Raw genomic sequence first — 13,732 nt, 5'->3', positions numbered from 1 at the left:
CCCATCTTTTGAGGAAAGACCAAGGACAACTAAAACTGCAGGGTTTCTCAAGCATGTATCATGCTTATAATTGCTCGAAGAAATGCGGAGTAGCACTAGCCATTCGGTACTTGGTGGCTTTTAGAATCAAGAACTCCAGAGCAGACAAGGAGAGCAGGTATATTATTGTAGTGGATGTATATGTGGGGGCAATGTATACATTGGCATCCATCTATGTCCCTAATGTGGGACAAGAGGGGTTTCTGAGAGACTGAATAGGGGTACTAGAAGGGTTTGCATAGGGCATTATAGTACTAAGGGGCAATTTCAACATGGCATTGTCACGGGATCTAGACGGGAGTAAAGGGGAAGCGTATGTAGGGGCAGTGGCCTTGACCTCACTCAGGCATGGGTTTGTAGCCCTTGGATTAAGGGACGTTTGGAGGGGCGGGGGTTCAGGGGAACAGGGAAGGATCCACATTTTACTCTAGCATTCACAGGACACAGTCCCCCATCGATTATGGTTTGGTTCTCAGCACCCCACCTAGGAGCAGTTGTGGATATTGCGGTAGGCCCCCTACGCATAGCTGACCACGAGGTGGTCAAAATGGAATTGCAATTACCACGGTGTAGACCAGGACTGTGTGGTTGGAAGGTGCCGGAGGAACTCCTACGGGACCCGGTGGTTAGGGGGGGGACCTAGAGGAGAAGCTTAGACAGTTGTTTGACCTCAATAAAACCTCAGATACGGGGGAGAGTGTATGTTGGTATGCATTTAAGGCTATGACCAGGGGGCTACTTATAGCAGCGAAGGCACAAAGGGACAGACAAATGGAGATCACGGAAGCCCAATTAGAAGCGGAGGTCAATGCAAGCAGGGCACAGGCCACGGGGACCCCAACCAGGAAAACATCTAGGGAACTTAGTCAGGCGGTGAGCCAACTTAATTTGTTGAGAACAAAAAAAAGCGGAAAGGTTGCTACTGCAGGTATGACAATGGTTTTATGCCAAGGCTAATAAAACCGATAAACTTCTAGCATGGCTTCTTAGAGGGGCATCCGGCAAGAATAATATCACATCCATTATAGATGAGCAAGGGCGCAATCACACCCGCACAGAAAAGATCCAGGAGTGCTTTGCCGACTTCTATAAGGATCTATATTCGTCCCAGAAACCGCCAGAAAGCTCACAGGTGGACCTCCTGGAGAGGATCCGCCTTCCCAGGGTAAGAGAGGAAGTAAGCGAACAACTAGGGCAGGAGATTACCGAGGACGAGGTCCGGAGGATTATAAGGGAACTCCCACCCCCCCCCAAATAAAGTACCGGGACTAGACAGCTACACAGCTAACTTCTATAAAACCTTTCGGGGGATTGCTGGTCCGACAGCTGACCAGGCTATTCAATAGCTTCAGGGAGACACACAGGATATCTGCATCAATGGAGGAATCGAAAATCATCCTTCTCCGCATGCCCAATAAAGACCAGAGGAAGTGCACATAATACAGGCCAATCACGTTAATATACATGGACGCAAAAATGTACACAATGATAGGGGGAATATTGCTGACCTGATCAAGACCGACAAACTTTCTGAGATGTAAGGTTGGTGGCACACCTGGTGGAAAAAGTTAATAAGTCCTCAACTCCCGTGGTACTATTGTCACTCGACGCCGAAAAGGCCTTTGATCAGGTGGAATGGCCTTTTCTGTTCAAGGTGATGGAAAAGATGGCATGCCTCCAGATTAATGGATCAATGTCTGTAGGTATTCAACTGAGCAGGGGGACAAAATGGGGGTGTCCTCTTGTACGCTATATATTTAGAACCACTGTTGGAACTAATGAGGGAGGCCACGGGATCCCATTTGGAGGCATAGAACATTAAGTGGCAGCCTTTGCAGACGACCTGCTCCTGACGTTAGCAAACCCAGGGGAATCCTTATCGGCCAGCATGGAAATCTTGTCGGAATTTGGGGCACCCTCAGGCCTTAAAATCAACTTAAATAAATCAGAAATCCTGAACCTCAAGGTAGAATGTAGGGAGGCGGAGAGGCTGAAGGAATCCTCACCATTTAAATGGAACCCTAAAGAGATCATCTTGGATGTAACCCCGATTGGTTTACAACGTAAACTTGATGCAGTCCAAAACTATGTGATCCTGAACAAGCTGAAAATTAATGCAGCTAAAAGTGAAATCTTGGTGTTCAATAACTTAAGTGCTTTACAACTTGCAAAAGTTCCAAAGTTTGTATGGAAGCTAGGCCATGACTCATTACGCATTGCAAGAAGTGTAAAGTACCTGTGCATGATACTGAATTCCAGCATTTGTGATGGTCCATGGTTGCTAGAGTCAAAGAGGAAATGTGGACAATTGGCATGTCAAGCCTTACTCCTGCACAGAAGGTTCGGAAAATTCTCAATGCGACCTTTGCGAATTTTTTACAAACAAAAGGTGTCGCCTATTCTAACATATGGAGCAGAGAACACCCTCGGCTGTTCGTATAATCACTGGGCATCGCTAGAAAACACTTTTTGGTTTAAAGCCTTAAGTTTACCAAGTGGAATACTGCGTGTATAAGATATGAACTGGCTCTAATTTCTTTGCATGCTTGAATTACTTGGAATTTATTGGCACTATTTTGAAAATCACAAGCTGGCGAGGGAATTTTTCAATTTCAAATTCTTCATGATGTTCCCTCCAATAGAACGGACATTGTCTCTCTGTGGGTAAAACGCTGTGAAAAGCTATTGAGTACGACATCAGCATGGAAATTCTTCACTCCAATCCCACGGCAGCCAAATTGAAGATCTGGCGAGCCGATTGGGAGTCCACTTGTACAGAGAGATTTTCTGCTAGAGTGATGGTAAATGCACACATGGAGGCAAGAGGGGTCAATGTCCTACAAAAATATCTACAGTTGTTCCCGAATCCAAAAGCGCAAAGATTGTTCATGCTGTTTCGCTTAAATGCTCTGAAAACTAAAGAGCGGACTTGTACTTGGCCATGTAATGTAGGCTTGAACCTTGCTTGCTGACTTTGTGACAGCGAACTTGAATCACTTAAACACTTTGTGTTGGTTTGCCCGAAATTGAAAGATGTGAGATCAATTCATCTGGGAAGATGGAGTGAAGAACATCCTTCTTTATGTGCGGAAGATTGGTGGTTGAGAATGTGCAATGGTATTGACATGAAACTAATAATGCCTCTAACTTCCTTTTTAGCTATAATTGAAGCCAGTTTAAACTTGTGTGAGCAATCAGTGTGATTCAGTTTAAGTGGAGACAAGACAGACAATTTATCAAGGGGTAGCGCCAGTACCAGAGATTGTGGGGATGGGAGGGATGTTTGTTGTTTTTGTTGTGTGTTTTATGTAATATTTTAAAGGTTTGAATAGAAACCAATAAAATAAAAAATAAAAAAACAAGTGGACGGGTACAGGCGTGACTCTGCAAGGGCAGGTCTAGATATGTCATTACAGTTCTGTGGGCATATAATATGTGCAAATCCAATGAAGATTGCGATTCTTCGAACCCCCTTCCCCCGCACAACCACTTGTCACATACCCAGGAAGGCGGACCCACTTGATGCTCCTTGTCTCATTGTGCTCTTCCCCACTGGGCTCATGTCTTCTATCAATGCGTTCCAGGCTTCCACTCCCGCAAAGTTCTTGTGCATTCCCCTCCTGAGGGCTCAGTGCCCCACTGCAGTTTCCGCCAGTGACCATCTCTGCAGATCCGCCCACCAGGCCTCCACCCTTGGGCACTCTGCTGTTTCCAGGCTATTGCTATCCTGCGTTTCGCAAGTATGCAAATCAAGTCTTTAATTTTGGCGATGTGCGCGTTTTGACCCTGGCCCCTCGGAGCCAACCCCAGGAAGCAATACTTGGGGTGAGGGTGGGTGGAGAGTGCCACGAGTGCATTTCTGCTTTCTCCATCACCGCCCTCCAGAATTTCTGAATATGCAGGCATGTCCAAAAGATATGCATCATGTCTTTCCCTTCTCGTGTGCACCTCAGGCAGACCTCGCCTCCCTTCTCAGTTATATATGATAGCCTGTGTGGGGTCATGTACGCCCAGTGTTTTACGTACAGTTGGGTCATTTTTTAATCTGGCGTTTCTGGAGACCTGTTTAGTGTAAGCAAGCACCCTGCCCCACTCTGCGTCTGTGAATGCCCTTCCCGTGTCAGTTTCCCATTTACCACGCACTTTCTGCCCTGTCGCGCTTGCGCCTCTCATAAGCACTTCGTACAGTGTGGAGACCCTGTGCCCTCCTTCTGATACGTGATACATAGTGTCACCATCTTTGTAGGTTCTCCCATTTCCACCTGTTCTTTTGAGTCATTCCCAGGTACAGCAGGAATTGGACCTCATAGATGTCGTGTTTGCTAACTAGGGTGTGAAAGTCAATCATTCTGTTGTCTCGCAGTAGGTCCCCCACTGTCGCTATCCCTTTACCTTCCCCGTGCCACCTGTACTGTCCTACTGTTCCTTGACGTCCTTCGATGTGCACTGAGCAGGATTCTGGTATCCCTAGGAACCTCCACGCCCTGCACCATATTTCCCTTTCCCAGTTTCAGGAGCCCAGAGGGTCTGGTTGAGGATATGTCCTTGTCCCCCAGCCAGGTCACCACAAATTGCAGCTGTCCTGCCGTGTAATAGCACTCACTGTGGCACTTTTATCCCGCCCTCCTTGTGGTCCCTCTGTAGGGTGCTCATTGTGATCCTGCTCCTCCCTCCCCCCACAGAAACTATCTAGTTATCTTGTCTACCTGTTGAAAGAATGCTTTGGGTATGTAGTAGGGAATATTGATAAAATGGTATAGAGGCGGGGGAGCACCACCATCTACAGAAGAGCTGCTCAGCCCAGCATCCCCAAAGGTAGTCTTTCCCAAAACCCCATGGAATTCCTCACCCCTTCCAGGACCTTAATAGTATTGTCCGTATGCATCTCTTCAGGGCTATGCCCCACATTAATACACAGGTATCTAAAGGTGTTGGTCTCCTACTGTCGATCCAGGTGTGGTAGTTGTGCCGGCCGGAGCCCACTGAGGTCCGCAACAGAAACAAACAAGACTTCCCGCAGTGTATCCTGATCCCTGAGAGCGTGGTAAAGTGGTCAATAATGTCTAATAGGTGTGGCAGGTTGTCTTTGGGTCGGCTTATATATAATAGCATGTCGTCATCGTACAGGGTTATCAAATACACTGCTCAATCTATCACTTTCCCATCTTCTCTGTACTAACCCCTGAGGAACACCGCCAGTGGCTCCAACGCCAAAATAAATTGCAGCAGTGACAGAGGGCAACTCTGCTTGATGCCCCTGTAGACCTCCCAGATTTCAGAGATCTGTCTGTCTTGACTCTTCACATGGGCCACGATTAGATTATTTTAAACCATCGCAGGTACGACCTCCCAACCCTGAAGCACACCAGGGTCGCCAGAAGCCAGTCCGGCCTAACAGAGTCGAAGGCCTTCACTACTTCCAGCAAGGTGATCGCATAGTCTCCCTTGATCTGGTTTGTGCTGTCCATGACCTGGTGAAGCCTCCGGAGGTACCACTAAGTATTACGCCCAGGGACATATCCAGTCTAGTCTGCATGTATCAACCCCCCTATAACTTTCTTGAGCCATTTGCCAGCACTGCAGTCAGAATCTTGCAATCCTGATTGACAGCAGTTTGTACGATCTGCAACTCGGAAGGGGTTTTCCATGGCTTTAAGATTGGTATAATAATTGATTCTTTCAGGCTGACAGGCAACACTCCCTGATCATGTGCTTCCGTGTAAACCTCCAACGGTTTGGGGTATAGTGTGTCCATGTATGTTTTGTGGGATTCCCTTAGGAGTCCATCTGGCCTCGGGGCTTTAGCCGTCGGGAGTTGCCTAATTAGATCCTGAATTTCTTCTACCGTCATCAGAGCGTCCAGTTCAGTGGCCGGTGCATCTGTCAGTTGTGGCAAATGCAGTTGGGCCAGAGCGTCTGCCACATTTCGGTCCGCTTCAGTCGTGTTCGCGGATTATAGGAGTTCATAAAAATATGCTGCACACCTCATTCATCCCAGGTTGTGTCCTATTTCCCCACTTTCGTCCGTTATGGCACTTATGTCCCTTAGTTCCTCTCGTTAACATAACCAAGCGAGTATTCTCCCAGGTTTGTCCCCCTCATCCTGCCGTCTCTGTGTGTATTTTGCAAAGTCCAGTCTGCCTAGTCTTTCCCATTAGCCGATGCACTTTTGCCTCAATTTTATTGACTCCACTGGTTCTCCCGCTGCTACCTCTCCTATGTTTCCCCTTCAGCGCTATGTCATCCTCAATTGCTTCCAGACTATCTAATATTCCTTTCCTCAGGTGCCCCGTGTTCCCTATCGCCGCTCCTCATATGACCACCTTAAACGCATCCCATTGGTTGCTTGCCTGCGCCACGCTGCTTGTGTCCGAGGCAAAGTACTCTGACCTCTTCGCCCAGGTATTCGTTGAAGGTGTCGTCCAGTAGTGCCTACATCCTCAGCCGCCAGGTGGATATTATAGGTCTCTGCTGTGTGCCCTGCCGTGTTATTTTTAGGGGCGCATGATCAGAGAGCACCCTGGCCAGGTACTGTTACCTCTAGTTGGACTTTATATATTTGTAAAGAATCAACTTTTGTATAATAAGGAAAGTCTCCCCTTGGCAGACTGGTACTATTCAATGAGAGGCCAATGCAGCGTGTAAAGGTTACCCCAACCGCCGCAGCACTCGCTACCCGGTAAAGAAACCCTGAGAGAAAGTGCGCGACCGGCAGGGAAACCCTCTGGCGTAGAAAACCCTGACAGGATGCGGGCTCCGGTGTATCGATCACAGCGTAAGGACGGCGTCTCCAATGGTGATGCGGGAAGGCTTCTTCTGATGGCACGAAACAACAAGGTAAGGTGCTTTGTGGGAGAGTAGAGCGGTAAGTATAAAGAAGGTAAGAAGGACCCCTAACCTAGTTGGCAAATCCTCGAATACCTGAAGCGATCCCTGAAAGATAGGATTCCGAGAGAGCTGAAGGACGGGAAATCTAGAAGGTAAGTAATCGAGAGGGAAGTGCGCGCACTATGTAAATGGTAAGATAGGGACTGACGGGAAGACACATTACTGTTCTGAACTGTAGTGAATAATTACCCGTAAGGAACCCCAGAGATTGGAACGGAGATTAAGCTCCCGACGGGGAGATGGGAATGACCCCTGGAATTGAGCAAGCCAAAGTGGCTGGGAAGAATTCCTATGAAAAAACACTGTCTGATGCGTTGTTGGCCTACTTTAGTCCAGTACATGTATGTTTTTAGCTACCAGGTTAGTGTGCTTGTTAGTATGAAGCCAGGAGCCATTGGGGATTACCGTATTGTAGCTTGCCTGTGAAACAATCTTTACTGGTCTCCGTACTGTCTCTTAAGCAATGACTAGCTCCAACCTCACTTTGGTGTCGATATGGTTTGCGCACAGTATAAGACGACTGCAGACGTGACTTACTGATCTTGTTTTTTGGAGTAGGTTGGGGCAGATTTGTTTAGATGTTTGAGTTCCTTGACATTCTTTTGCCCATCCCAACTTAGTGAAAGCCTAATGTATGGTGATCTTAGCATAGAGACCACAGATGAGGGATGTTTTGTATTGCTGAGTTAGAATATTGTCATTTCATTCTTTGACTCTCCATAATGCATGGGGATTAGAACTCTAGGTAATGCATGCACTACAAATTTAACATGTATTACCAATATCATATTTAATTTGTGCAGAAACATGTGTATTCCAGTCATCTGCTTAATAATTGAGGGGTGCTGTTCACCAACTTCGCTGATAACACCCAGCTGATAGTTAGACTAAGCGGGTGCCATAGCGTAGACAGCACTAGGGTCGCAAACATCTACAATGTAATTGATGACTGGATGAAAGCGAATTGGCTTTGCTTAAATAGTAGCAAAACCGAGCTCATGATATTCGGCTCCCCCCAGGCCATGACCAAACTTAACTCCGATTATGCCTCGTTCAGCATAGAAAACGGAAACATCTCGATCTTGGATAAAGTCAAATCCTTAGGCGTCTATCTAGAGCCATCTCTTGGGGCAAGGCCCATGTAGCACTCCTAAAAAATTAAAAAATAGAAATAATAATAATAAAAAAAACTGCCGGTACTATCAAAGACTACTTAGGCATATAAGACCTGTCCTAAATGAAAAAAACAGCACTATCATTGATAGAGCTACAATTCTCTCAAGGCTGGACTATGGAAATGCCCTACTACTCTGAGCAAATAAAAGTTGTATAGTCCAATGCCAGACCATTCAGAATAATGCGGTGAGGAAAACTAGGAGGGACCACATCACTGAGGATAGGAATTCGATCCATTGGCTAGCCATGGACGACCGTATTACCTTCAAAACAGTTTCAATTGTACACCACTGCCTCTATGGCTCCACAACAGCATACCTAAAAGAGCAAATAACCTCTTATGAACCAGGACGGTCTCTGAGATGAAAAGCCCAAGGATTGGTGAAAACCATACGCCTCAAGAAAGCAAATGGATTAGGGCGATCCTTTCCTGTTAAAGCGGCAGCAAAGTGGAACAAACTCCCGACCTCATTAAGGCTAGAATCCAACTTCTCGATTTTCAAAATGTAACTGAAAACACTATTATGGAGATAAAGTCTAGACTGCCAAACAAGTAAGCTATGCCTCTTCAGTCCCATTTTGTATGTTTTGTCCATTGTCTTTATGTTCGCACCCTGATACCTGCGTGCTCCGGTGCACTATAAGGAAATAAATAATCTAGACCCTTACAGATGGCCTGCTCTGCAATAGACAGGGACAACACATTACCTGCCTTAAAAATGCATCAAAAAACATTGTGTGCTAGGAGTGCAGGTGATCCTGCATACTCTTCCCCATTATTTGTCTACTGTCTTATTAGACTTCACCTTTACGTGAACGACTTGGCGTACCACATTTATTACCAATCTTGCAGTTTTTCACTGTTCATTTCTTAAATGATGTTCTTCACTCTGTCCTGCTCTTCTATAATTTCTCGATTTCTACCTATGATATTGATGACCACACTCAAGAAATCCTGCTCCTGTCAGTCCCAGTTTTCCAAGACTGACTTGCATGTCCTCTGCTTTGAGAGGCAGGAGCTTTAACACATCTATTCCCCCTGCAACACACCCAACAGAGATCCTTTGGCCCCAAAGAAACTGACAATATATGTCAACCCTCAGGTGACTATTGCTTTATTCTCTCAACCCCCCAGCATGGACATCTGTTCTTCTTGGATAGTTCCCTGATATCAGGAGGACGGGCATAGTCTGATCAGTAAGGCATCCGGACCTCTGGGAACACCTGCATTTACCATGATCCGTTGGGAAGAAACTGGAAAGGCTTAAAACAGTGGGTTCCCACCAGAGGTGCACAATATACCTGGTAATCAAATGCATCCTAACGATTTCCAGAGGCTGGGTAACGCTGGGCCGCTTATTGCAATTCACATCTCCGGCACTGGCCCACATTTAGATTTCATTGCCAATCATTCTGGAGTGTACTTTTTAAAATGTTTATATTGAAAGCAAGGAGTGGTACACGAAAGGTAAATTGTTAAAGTTACGTATTCAATTGCAGGTGAAATAGCTGCACACTGCACATCATGGTCTGTAAAAGCCACAGACAAAAGAGGGTATTTAAATCTGCTTTTTACAAAATCTTTAGTACAAGCCACATATGCTTTAGAAGAGCACCGCATAACTTTGGTGCCAAGAGTCAAAAGGAAAAAAGAAGCAAGGACTGCTGAAGGATGAGGACAATGAAGAAGATTGTGAAAGTTAGAATAAAGGTTATGAAGTGGTTGAAGGAGTTACAGGGTAAGAGCAAGAATGGAGTGAGCGTATGAGCACATTTAAATGCGTGACATATACAAAAATGAAATGTGCAAAATTCAGCGTAGCTGCATGAAAATGGTGCAAAAAGCAGCTTAGCTAAGGAAAATGTCCTTTGTAATAGCTAAGACCAAACATACAGATGACTGAAGCACGTGTTCAGCAGAAGAGAAAGCCAAGATGTCAGATTTTCTTCATGTTCTATAGTTAGGGACACTACATCTGCATCTGGTAAGCACAGGTAAGTTGGAAGGGTTACCGAGTTGCCTAAAAGTGTGCACGTCTTAAAAGAAACACAGGAACAACTTGAAGAGGTTTACATACCTGTAAGCCGTGCCACGAGCGGGTCGCTGAGCCCATATCGCGAAAGAGACAGAATTGACAAATGGACTTCGAAAAGGGGGCAAAAGCCCATTGTATGAAAAAGAGATCTATTATTGAGACAAACTTTAAGTAAGGAACGATACAGCAATGTTGAGCTAATATTGTTTCATGGATAAAAGGGAAAAGTAAATGCATGAGTCCTGGTAGGAGAGTATACCAGGCAGTCAAGTGTGTGTAAAGGCTTACGTGTGAAGTGTGTACAGAAGGAAAAAGCATCTCAGAGAGGATACATGCCTTTGAGATTGTGAATTGCTATAAGAGTGAAGAAGAGCCTGGCAGGAGAATATAATCGGAAACCTGCGAGTCTGGAACGCACATCTCAAATTGTAATACAATAAAGAGAATCCCTGGGAAGTCACATGCCCTCAGGATTTACACTAGCTGAAACCTGGGGAAGGGAGTAATTCCCCAGAACGGAGAAGGAGCTTGATTTGTTCTTTGTTGGATCTTTTGTTGTTGTGGAATCTGGGGAAGGGAGCCATGCCCTAGAACTGCAAACATTTGTCCACTTGGAACTTTTTGGTTGGATTTACATCTTTGTGTTGTATTTGAATATGTGTGCACCTTGAAATCTAGAAACAATATCCTTTGCACCTTAGTTTTCTAGTGTGAGGGCCAGAATAAGATTTTGGACACAGGACAGAGGTTTTGGTTGAGCCAGGGAAATAGCTCCTAGATTAGGGATAGTGAAGAATTTTCCAACCCCCTTTATTATTTTAAATGTTTCTAGCCAAAACCATGAGTCCTCTGTGTCCGTGTCTTGTTCCTGGCTCCTCTCACTTGTCTGAGCCTTCGAACATTTTAAAGAAATAAATACATTTGAGTGCCAGCTCTTGTGACGAGCCAAAGAATCGATAGGAATACTGCAGTGGACTTCCATCAAAAAGACCAGAACATGCTATGCTATACGTTTCTCCTCATCACAGTTATTTGGTTCCCCCGCATCTGATTGTTCAGTTTATGCTCACCAGACTCTAATCTTCAGCGTGCCAAGCCTAATTCTCAAGTCTTGATTGACCGTACAGTAGATATTCTGTCATTTATAGTCCGCCATATAGAAGTAGCCAGCAATGGCAATTGGCTCATGCATAGAAACTGGGAAAATGTGGCTGCTTTTGTGACATTGAGACAGTGGGTGACGCTGCTCTTGTGGGCTTCCATGGCAAGGGTGTCTTGTGATGAGCCAGTATTGGATAAGGTCTAGGCCTTCTCTTCCCCTATTGTAGATTTTGATTCTGCTGTTGGATCTTTTAGACCTGTGCCTCGTATGGATCCCTGGAGCCCCATTCCAATTCATACCCCATTTCCATTGCTACTCTAATAACTATGTACTCCAACTCCAACATAAAATCAATACAGCAAGCTGGGGTTACAATTTAACCTGTAAGTCTTGAATAGTAACAAGTCTGGTATATCATGAGCTGGCTCTTCTTTTGGGGGCTTTTCTGATGGGCACGTTCCCAGAGTACAAAATCAAGGAAGACTTCAATAACTTAATATAGGGCAGTCCAACGAGCCATAAGCTCTGTGCTGCCAATTCACTTGCTTCTATCGTGGTGCTGTTGCCTTTTCATCTGGTACCAATGTTGTCGAAGCATGATTGCTCTTCAGCGTTGGCACAGCAACCTGCTCTGCCTCATGATTTGAAGAGGGGTGTGAATCCGGGAGAGTATAATGGTTTGGTTAAGATGGTAAGTCACTGCCTCACTGCCAGTGCTGCTGCAATGTTTTCGGCACATTCAGCTTTCTGTAATCCTGGCATACTCCTCCCACTCCTTGTTTTTTGCAACTCCTCTAAAGCAGAATTTTACAGTGTTCCTTGTGTCTGTGTGTGGTGCTTTGCACCCATGCTGTTTGTTCACCTATGTAAATGCTCTCCGACAATGTGCAGTTACCACCATTACAGGGTTCGAAATTGAGGGGATCTGTGAGCTATTTAGCTCTTACTTGTAACTTAAAAGAGCATTTCTTAGCTTGACACCAACAGTTACCAGGAGTCTCTTTTGGCTCCCGAGGCAACTGATGCAGAACAAACACACTTATATGAATTTAACTCTTGTTTATTTGCAACAAACTATAAATACACATTAGGATACATTTATATGGCATTTCAATCATGATGAGCCATAAATAAGGGACACAATGAAAAGTTTGCACCTTATGTGGAAGTTAGATTTGATGAACGCTATGCACTAGCTTACGATTCTCCACTGGTAGCTTTTGGTCACTGGTTAATGCAGGATACCGAGGAGCTGGCTTTAGCTCCTGCTTATCCAATCTAAATTTCGATCCTTGCTTTAATAAAGTATACATTCCAGTAGCCCCGTAAAATTGTGTGTATGCATATGTCAGTTCTCATTTAGAACGTAGTATTTAAATATTTAAACCACAACATTATGGCATTGTGATTTGATATTCCTGATTCTTATGCTTCGTCTGCTGTTTCCTGGATTTGCCATTCTCTGCTTCTGATTTGCCGGTTTGACGTCCTGCCTTTGCTGTTTTGTTTGTTTTCTGGATAGTTTTCTGCACTATGGATTTGGAAGATGGTATTTTGCCCCCTACTTCTGATTTCCTCAGATAAACTCTACACACTTACTGAATATTCTCCACACTTTTTTGGACACTTTGTTTAAGGACGTTGGTGCATCCTTTTACTCATTGGGTGAACTGAGTGTCTGTGCTGACAGAGTTTGGTCTAACCCTTTCCCATTAGTGAAAGCTCAGTTTTCCCCATTACTCTCTACCCTGACACCTCACGACTTTCTTTTAATTTATTGTGATGATTCACTAGGTGTTGTCATTTCTCCCCAAGGGAGAGCTCTTTCTCATGAGGCTAGGTCGCTACCCAATATTCCCCGTAGAGGTGGTTTAATGCGGGAGGAATTCATGAGGAGGGACTCCCCTACTGGGGATTAGGACGACCACCTCGGTGAAAGGTGGCACAACACCCAAACCTGCCTGACACCTCTACCATTTCATACCTGCCCTCTTCCTGCTCCCACATTCAAGGCTAAAAACCTTGGGGTCCTCTTCGACTCCACACTCTCCTTCTCTCCTCACATCTCCCGACGTCTCTAAGAAGTCACACTACCAGCTGGACCTGCTCAGAGGTTTTCTGCCTTTCCTCTCCTTCCCCCAGAAGCTCACTGTCTCCAGAGCTCTGGTTCTCTCTAGGCTGGATTACTGCAACAGCCTCTTTCTAAATCGGCCTGCTTCTACTCTCCGCCCTCTGCAACTTATCCAGAACAGAAATGCGACACTTGTCCTTGGCCTCAAGCCCAGGGATCGTATCTCTCCAGGACTGAAATCTCTGCAATGGCTCCAAGTGGCTGCAAGGATTACGTTCAAAACCCTCTGCATCGTCCACAAGGCCTTCTGGGGCCTGGGGCCGCAATAACTTCAACTCTCTCTTCCTAAATATCTTCCTTCTCGAGCTCTTCACTCATCCGCCTCCAACTCCCTCAGGGTTAGTCGCTTCTCCAAGCAAC

General features: G+C 45.4%; 1 protein-coding gene across 1 annotated transcript in view; it reads left to right on the top strand.

Annotated features, from left to right (window-relative positions):
• LOC138583120 (cholesterol transporter ABCA5-like) overlaps positions 1-13,732 on the top strand; it is a 3,134,767-nt gene that overhangs the window by 125,513 nt on the left and 2,995,522 nt on the right. The window lies entirely within an intron of this gene.

The sequence above is a fragment of the Ambystoma mexicanum genome, chromosome 3q (genome assembly GCF_040938575.1).
Source record: "Ambystoma mexicanum isolate Mex_15411 chromosome 3q, UKY_AmexF1_1, whole genome shotgun sequence".
NCBI lineage: Eukaryota > Metazoa > Chordata > Amphibia > Caudata > Ambystomatidae > Ambystoma > Ambystoma mexicanum.
This window is presented reverse-complemented; position numbering and strand designations above follow the sequence as displayed.